At 39.0% G+C, this 9,698-nt stretch overlaps 1 long non-coding RNA gene across 1 annotated transcript; it reads right to left on the reverse strand.

The window, feature by feature from the left end:
- Window positions 1-7,505: 7,505 nt before the first annotated feature.
- On the reverse strand, window positions 7,506-9,698 carry LOC112174205. Its single transcript, XR_002925899.2, has 3 exons — window positions 9,522-9,698; window positions 9,339-9,437; window positions 7,506-8,460 (listed from the first exon to the last, which is right to left on the reverse strand). It is a non-coding gene; the product is annotated as an uncharacterized LOC112174205 (long non-coding RNA).

Consider the following 9,698-nt stretch of genomic DNA (forward strand, 5'->3'; position numbering starts at 1 on the left):
CTATAAAGATGTAAAGCAATACATCTAGAGAAAAATTATTAGAATGAAAAGAATACCATTCTACGCAAATAGAAATACTCTAAAGAATATGAGTTATATTTTCTAAACACCTCCCATTTATTTGTAGGAATGAATGGAGGAGAACTTGAGTGCTTAGATGATAGTAGGACTACCCACACAATATTAAGAAATAGGCAATTATTCATTGAACTAATAGCCTATAATTCCTCTATGACTACGATGATTGGATTATCAAAAGTAATAAAATGGCGAGGAACTGCCAAATTTTTGCTGCCTAACGGCACAACATTTCAAGTCACAGACGCTCTATATGCACCAAGAGCTAATCGAACCTTGTTAATGTTTCAAAGCTATTTGTGCCAACGATTATCCAGTAAAAACACACCGTGAGAATGGAATTGAATACCTTGATATTACATCTCATGACTGTGGAAGGAAATGCATCTTTGAGAAACTTATGAGTCAATTTAGTGGACTGTACCTCACTACGATTCGGATCATTGAATTCTATACTGTCACCAACAATGAAATGTGGGACACTGACTCATACAAGCTTTTGCATGACCGCCTATGGCACCGAGGTCGTAACATGATGATCCATATTTTTCAAGAACTCACATGGACATCCCTTCTTTCGAGTGAAAAAAAAATGGGAGAAAAATCCGCCACACTGTAAGGTGTCGGTTCTAGTATTGCTCAAATGCAGTCATTGCCTTCTGAAGTACCTGAAGCACTACCTCCCTCCCATTATGCCTCATTGACTATTTCAAAGGTATATCACTCGTTTTGCAAAGCCTGCTCTTTAGCAAAAACAGGATCGAGACCTTCTTATGCTAAAGATACAAAACAAAATATTCTATTCTTACAAAGGATACAAAGAGATGTCTGTGGACCTATACATCCAGAATGCGGACCATTCAAGTACTTTATGGTTCTAGTGGATGCTTCGACAATCTGGTCACATGTCGTTTTATTGTCCACAAGAAATGTTGCAATACTCCTAGCAGAGATTATATGTTTGAGGGCTCACCACCCTGATCACCCTATCAAGTCTATAAGGCTTGATAATGCTGGAGAGTTTACATCAAAAGCATTTGATGATTATTGCATATCTATTTGGATCGATGTAGAGCATCCTGTACCCCATGTGCATACACAAAATGGTCTCGCAGAAGCCACCATCAAAAGGCTACAGATGGTGGCTAGGGCATTGGTTATGCGCACCCACCTGCCTATATCTGCATGGGGTTATGCAATATTGCACGCAGCTTTACTTATTCGTTTAAGAGCCACAGCTAGCCAACCATTTTTCTGCGTACCAGTTGGTAACTGGATATGAGCCTGACACTTCACACTTACGCATATTTGGTTGAGCAGTATATGTGCCTATTGTGCCCCCACAGCGCACCAAAATGGGTCATCAGAGACGATTAAGTATTTATGTTGGATACGAATCCCCAACAATTATCCACTATTTGGAACCCTTGACAGGCGATCTCTCTACCGCTAGATTTGCGGATTGTCACTTTGATGAGACAGTCTTCCCGTCGTTAGGGGGAGATAGGAAAAAGGATTTTCCAAGGGAACGACAGGAATTGTCGTGGTTTGTCCCCACTCTGTCTCATCTTGATCCCCGCACTTCATAAAGTGAAAGTGAAGTGAAAATAATAATCGATCTTCAGAACGTAGCAGATTCGATGCCTGATGCGTTTACTGATATCGTAAAAGTGACGAGATCACATATACCAGCTGCAAATGTGCCTACAAGGTTAGAAGTCCCCAACAAGGGGCACGGTGCCGCAGATAGAGGCACTGCAACCGCACTTAGTGGAGGTGTGGTTGAGGTCGTGGCTCCCCAAGGAAGAGGGGGAGGTCACTTAGTTCGATTGACACTCACCCAAGGAAGAAGAGGGTGAGTAAGACACAAACCAATCATCAATGTATAGAATCCCGCTCATGAGATTATCTCTGATTATAGTTATGTCCATGAATCAATACTGGAGGACGCTCCGATGTTTGAAATGATTCCAGAGAACAAAGAAATCTCAAAGGATTACGAGAGTACGTATGAGTTGATAGAAAGATCTTCCATACACATTGATGATATATACTGTTGCTCAAAGAATCATAGAGCACGATGATATCGAACCACGCTCTGTTGAAAAATGTCAACAAAGAGTAGATTGGCCTAAACGGAATGAATCAATCCAGGCAGAATTAGATTCTCTGACAAAGAGACAGGTATTTGGTCAGGTAGTGCTAACCCCACCAAGTGTAAAGCCTGTAGGACATAAATGAGTCTTCGTCAGAAAGCGTAATGAGAAGAATGAAGTCCTAAGGTACAAGACTCGCCTTGTGAAGCAAGGTTTCTCACAACGTTCCGCTACTTAGTTAGCTTAGTAATTTCCGAAGGACTGGAAATGCAGCTCATGGATGTGGTTACTGCATATCTCTATGGGGATCTAGATTCAGAGATATATATGAAAAGTGCCTAATGCCTTACATTACCCAAGTCAAGTGACTCTAAACCACAGAGTGCGTTTGCAATTAAGTTGAAACGCTCACTTTACGGATTGAAACAATCCAGACGGATGTAGTATACCCGTCTAAGTGACTACTTGATTGGGAAGGGATATAAGAGCGATGAATTATGCCCCTGCGTATTCATAAAAAAAACAAGTTCCGGATTTGCAATTGTAGTTGTATATGTCGATGATATGAACATAATAGGTACTCTTGATGAAATAAGAGAAACCGCGAGCTACTTGAAATCCAAATTTGAGATGAAGGATCTTGGGAAAACTCGATTCTATCTAGGCCTTGAACTAGAACACCGAGTTTGTGGAATATTAATCCACCAGTCTGTATATGTCCAAAAGTCAGGCGATATAACATGGACAAAGCACATCCTGCTAGCACTCCCATGATCGGTCGAAGTTTGGAGCAAGGAAAGATCCATTTCGTCCAAAGGAAGATGGCGAACAAGTGTTGGGAGCTGAAATTCCCTGTCTAAGTGCAATAGACGCATTATTGTACTTAGCCCAATTTACTCGACCAGACATTACATTCTCAGTGAACTTGTTAGTTAGATTTAGCTCAGCGCCAACGCAGCGTCACTGGAATGGTATCAAGAACATTTTTGATACCTAAAAGGAACCATTGACTTGGGACTGTTCTTTCCCTACAGAGAGACAAGAGGGACCGCAGATGGAACTGCAATCCCTAAAGGAAATGTTCGTGGCGAAAACGCCACTCACTACACTAAAACGCCAAATGACGTTTTGGTCGGTTTTGCTGATGCTGGATACGTATCTGACCCACATATCGTTCCCAAACTGGTTATGTATTTACCAATGGGAACACGGCGATATCTTGGAGATCAACCAAGCAAACCTTTGTGGCTACCTCCTCGAACCACTCAGAGATCATTATTCTACATGAGGCGGTTCTTGAGTGTGTATGGTTAAGAACTATCATTGCACATATTAGAGGGACTAGTGGTTTGAGCTCTACCACTGAAGAGCCTACTTGCATTTACGAACACAATGCAGCTTGCATCGAACAGATGAAGCTAGGTTATATTAAGGGTGATAACACAAAACACATATCGCCAAAGTTGTCCTACAATCAGCAACAACAGACTCTCCTCAAGATTCAAATGAATTAAGTAAGGTCTGAGGAGAATATGGCAGATTTGTTCACCAAATCATTGCCTAAGGACACATTTGAGAAACATGTGAAAAGCATAGGAATGCGAAGACTTTCCAAGCTCCCTAGATTAATGTAAGTATCAGGGGGAGGTGTAGACGTCAGGGGGAGTCTAACACACACATGTCATACTCAAATGTAAAGGTGCGTTGTGCTCTTTTCCTTCGACCAAGGTGTATTTTTGTCCCACAGGGTTTTTTTTTGTTACTTGGCAAGATTTTTAGTGAAGCAACAACTCATGCACCATTTCGTCTTTGACTTGGCACAAGGGGGAGTGTTAAAGGAAAAACATGTTGTGTGCCTTCTTCAAAGTGATTGACGGAGAGGGAATCAAGCAATTACTGATTAATATCAATCAGCATGGATTACGAACCAATCAGTAGTTAATGTCATCATTGTAATTGTTCTTTCCATTGTAATTCTCTCCCTATATAAAGGGGTTATGAAATGAAATGAGTAGACTAATTCCAATCCATTTTTACTTTTACAAACACAAGGTATTGAGTTTTAAAAATTAATAAAAATAAAATAACATGAACTATTATGTGATTTTTTTTATTTACTTTTTCTTTTTTAGTTGTGCAAAAAAAAAAAAAGATTAATCATTTTTTCTTAATGTTTCTCTATTTTTTGTACATCATGATTAATTATTTAAATATTATTTATTTATTTTTATTTGCTAGCTCTTTTTTCTTCTTCTTCTTTTTACAAATATAATGGATATATTTAGATTTAGGGCATGATACAATTTATTTTGTTCTCCCTGACCAATATGCGTTCAATATGCATATCATACATTTTTATCTTAATCATAGTTTTATTTCTTAATAAATATATATATGAATGCTTTAATGAGTATGTAGTGAAATTGAAAAATGAAAATAGATAGGGAAAATAATAAAGAATGCAATCTAATATTATTGAATTGGAAAGTCTAGAGAAAATAAATATAACCATTTTTTTGGTATAGTTATTGTCCCTAATAGTCATTTTATAGTAGGTTATATATGTCATTTACTAATTCATAATAGAGTGAGGTCAAGTGAGCAGATTTGGAGGTCCCAATAGAAACTCTCAAAACATTTTCTCCCAGTGATTGAATCAAAATCTCTTTCCATCTTTTGAAACAATAATTGACCCCATCAAGGAAAAGAAAATTGAAAATCTATTCAAAAAGAAAATACCTACATATAAGGAAAACAAGAATTGAAATTTGTGCTGGAAATGAACTACTATTGTAATGAGCATATATAGAAAAAGAGTTTCTATTGGGAAGAAATTAAGGACGTAATTGATTATGATAAAGTGAAAATGAATTGATTTTTTAGCTTAATATTTCAAATTCAAATGGATGATAAGATTAAGCAAGATACTTAATTTAACCCTCAATAATCAGAAGGCCATATATATATTTTGTTTTGACAGAGTAATAGAGATTTCATTCAATCCCAAAGCCAGAACGGCACTTACAAATAATTCCCATATGCCTATACCCTACATCAGTGGTCAACCAGGTAAGGGAAAAAGTGTACCATCCATTAGTACATTGTCGCTCAAATATTCAAGAGCCTACACAACTACAAATCTCAACTTACACTAAGAAAACTACCGTGAATCTCCCTTCGTCAATGCACTCAATTGTGGTACTCCAGGAGATTCATTAACTTGGTGTAAAAAGAAACCATAACCGTGCAGACTTATGTTGACTAAAACCTAGCCAACCTAACTTGGGCCGAAGCCCACTATCTTCCCTAAAAAAAGGGAGTTATGGAACAAGTAAAAAACAAAAACCATAAAAACAATTGTTGAGCCCAAAAAGAAAAGCCAAGCCAGGGTCCAAAAAGGGAAAAGCCCATTGCAGGCCCAGACACCACCTCCTCTGCTAGGGTAGACGCTGCACAGCTGCAAAAACGCGACCGCCACCCCTGCCACAACCGCCACCACCAATGAAGCACACCCCAGCATTTGACCACGATGACGACGCTCCAAGAGTTCGAGAAAGACCCGACGTACCGAAGCACGAACCCAGATCCCCTCGGATGCGGATCCACAGCAAGCCGTCGACTTCCCTCTTCACGCCGCCACCAGATCAAGTTTGAAATAAACCTGGAGGAAACCAGAACCATCCCAAACCATGTGACCTGTGCTCGCGACCTCCATAGCCTCAGAGCTGCAATCGAGAACCCAACGCCGACCTCCCATATGAAACCCCAATCCTGACAATCCCAGAGAGACTCAATCTTGCAAAAAGCCACCGAGCTTCATTGAAAAATATACTCCCTGCCCGGCTGCACTCACCGCAATCTGAAGAGACCAAAGGCCCCAGTCAGCGCGAGAGCTGCCAGACGAGAATGGAGGAAGGGACACGAAACCCTAAGTTGGAAGACGACGGCCGTCTCTAGAGAGTAGTTCCTAGGTTTTACAACAATCTCAGAAGGGCATATTAGATATATCAAAGAATGAGAAAATCTATTAATTATAGACATATACTCTATATGGAAAGTTTGCTTATGTAGAATGGGTGTAAATTGAAAGAAAAATATCTATAGGTTTTTCTCAATAGAAGCTTATATTTTTGGGTTTATATCTAATTTTCTCTTCTTATCTGTTTCGAATACTTTATTTTCTGCTTGAAGGCTTGGAATGGTGGAATTGTCTACTTGTCCTGTACTGTCAAACTAGATGGTGTGAAATTGGTGATTTTCCTGATGATTGAGAACTGCATACATATCTACTTGACATAATTTATGAGTTATGAATCATCAGCCAGTCATGAACTTTTCTTAGGGGTAAAGCTATATATATATATATATATTCTAGGATTAAATACTGTTTACTCCCTATACTTATAGAGTTTCATCGTTTCAGTCCTTGACCTTCGAATTTCACCTAAAAAGTCTCTGAACTCTCAATTTCCTCCCAATTGATCCCAGCCGTCAAAATTTTCTGTTAAAGTTGCTGAAAATGTCTATTATGCCCTCACTTACTTTTAAAAAAAAAAAAATCTGTTTTATTTCTTTTTTTTCATTTCATCTCTTGAAGGTCTGTGGATTGAAACCATCTTGATGAGGAGATGAACAGAAGGAGGCAAAAGAGCCGGAAGAAGAAGAGGTAAAAAGAAAAAAAATAAAAAAAGAGAGGAAGAGAAATATATATATATATATATATATATATATATTTTAAGTAAATGAGGGTATAATAGACTTTTTAGGAGAAGATAACGGAGTTTTTGACGGATTCTTGACGGCAGGGACCAATTGGGAGGAAATTGGGAGTTTAGGGACTTTCTAGGTGAAATTCAAAGGTCAAGGACTGAAACGATGAAACCCTATAAGTATAGGGAGTAAGCAGTATTTAACCCTATATTCTACTATGAATAATGGATAACCATTCTAGAGTTTCTAGTAATTTATTGTTTTGAAAGAATTAGGGTGACGTGGTAGTCCAACTCAGCAAGGAAGAAAGTCTCAATATTTGAAGAGATGTCCAACTTAGCAGTCCAACTCTATATATATATATATGAGTATAAACTACAAAGCATAAAAGATTTATATTTGAAGAGATGGGTCAAAGCTAAAACGTTGTCAAGCCTCGCACACAACTATTCTACGCACGACGCTTGAGGGGGCAACTGTTGAAACATAAAAAATTCAGACATCCAATTACAACTAGGCCCGTCCATATCAGGAAAATATGAGTGCTTTATTTAAATAAAATTAAAAGCCTCTCATGAAAACAAGGATGGACAAAGTTGATAACTTTTAAAACTCTAAGCAAAAGGAAAAAGCACAAGAGTCATTAAGCTGGTCTATTGGATTTTTACAAGACGTCAGCCTCCTTGTTTTGTCAAAATCTAGATTACAAAGCAATTACAAAATACAAGAGTTGTAGTCTTCACGAAATACAAGTTCCCCAAGTAGTTCACTCCAAGTTGAACTCTAAAACTCTATGTTTTATGCAAACCAAACTCAAGATCGGTGCAATATAAAAGCACTACATGAAAAGAAAAAATGGAGGACGAAAGAATAGAACGTAGCAGCATCAGGAGACCGGGAAGAAGCAGAAGGAGAGCAACGGAGGAGAGGAAGAAAGCAAGAAAGAAGAGGGTGAGACTTTCACCGATCTGCACCTTTTCCTTTGCTGTTCTCAAATGATGCAGGCCTCCAGTGATACCGTAGGGTATCAATATCATGCTCCGACACGACGTGCCTTAGGGTGCCTATATTGTCGTTGAGCTCTAGCACGGCGTGCCTTAGGGTGCCAAAAATATTATCAAAGCTCCAGTGGTGGTGCCTTACGGTATCAATACTGTTTTAGAGCTCTGACCCGGCGTGCCTTCGGGTGCTGATATCATCCTTAAGTCTCAAGTTTGGGTTAATACACCCTGAAACTGGCAGAGGACCTCACACGAATCATCATCCAGGCCATGCTTTCATAAGAGGTCTTGGTTCAAATGAAAAATGATGATAAAAATAAGGGAACTCTGTCAATTTCACTTAAACACTACATGTGATCCCCCTGCATTCTTTCAAAACACTATAGCCAAAAATAAGCCAGTCCCGACCTTCTTATTCAAAGGAAGGATACAGAGGAAGGCTGTCAAAATAAATACAGTTCTGCAGCAAACGAGATGAAACCAGAACTGGCACTTGGAAGAAGATGCTCACCCTTGAAATAAAGCTTCAAGACTTTGACATTGTTGTGACTATAATCACCTAGTCCTTCTTGAACCTGCACAGCAAGCAAATTTGTTAAAATTGAAGACAAGCTTTGAAGCATCCAATTGAGAACAAATTTGGTGCACAAGCCTTTATGTTTGTAGAAGGCCAAACTAGTAAGAGGCGGTCAAAGGCCTTTAACACCAAAAGATGACAAGCAAGAAAGAAAGCTGTGTAGTGGAATTGCAAGGTGAGTCTCAAGTTGTCAAAATTAAACACACACTTTGTCACAGCCAATTCCAAGACAAATCTGATGCACAAGTTCTTATATTTGTAAAAGGTCAAGACAATCAAATGAAACAGTCTAGACTTGATTTCAAGAGGTGACAAGTATGTGTTCGTGGGTGTAGCGTGTTAAGGAAAGAAAGAAAGATGAGAATTTGTAGCGAAAGTGACTAAGCAAACTTCAAAGTTTAATGCAGCAGCTTTGAAATATTTGCGTCCCAAAAAGCTTCGAAGTGGTGCCAATATAAAAGCCAAATGAGAAAAGTCGTGGCGGTGGCACTTTTATCTGGGCATGGAGCTTTAATTTAAGTGTGGTCAATGTGATCCAAACCATCCCAGAACTTGACAAAGCATAAAGCAATATATATATGTATAAAGAAAAAACAAAGAACGAGTGCTTTGGTGATGTGCAGGCCATGAGATAGATTAATTAAGCTATGCATAAAACAAAAGGGCTTAATTAACAAAGTGTCCAACACAATTGCAGAAGCTGACAAAGTGGCATTGCAGACCATCAATTCATGCACAAGACAAGAGGTTTAATTAAGTGCAACAATAAGATTGATATAGAGCTGGGCTTGTGAACACAAAGGAAGAGGATCCAGACAATCACAATTTTCAATTCACAATTGATTTGGCTAGTGATAAAAGGGAATTTGGCCTCACCTACCACTCACCCAGAATACGACGGAGTCTTTGAATTGAGTATGTGCCTACCCAATGCACGCTAAGGCTAAGCTCTAGCTAATACTTCTGTCACAACCACTGTCAAACGCAATACAAAGGGGAGATTAGCACCTGGGTCCTTGAGTCACGAAGCCGGAAGAACTGAGTAGGGAGTATTCTTACCCAATTTCTCACAGGGAAGCACAACAGCAAATTTCAAGCTTCTAAGTGTTCAGAGATTTCCTCTAGTCGAAGACCCATGCGTGCTCCCATCTCCAAATCACATTCCATCTTCGGAACCCATCTCCAATTCGACTTGGCAGTAGCGCCGAGCTCATGTTCTATCTGGGTTTTGGGTAA

This window comes from Rosa chinensis, chromosome 6 (assembly GCF_002994745.2).
Source record: "Rosa chinensis cultivar Old Blush chromosome 6, RchiOBHm-V2, whole genome shotgun sequence".
NCBI lineage: Eukaryota > Viridiplantae > Streptophyta > Magnoliopsida > Rosales > Rosaceae > Rosa > Rosa chinensis.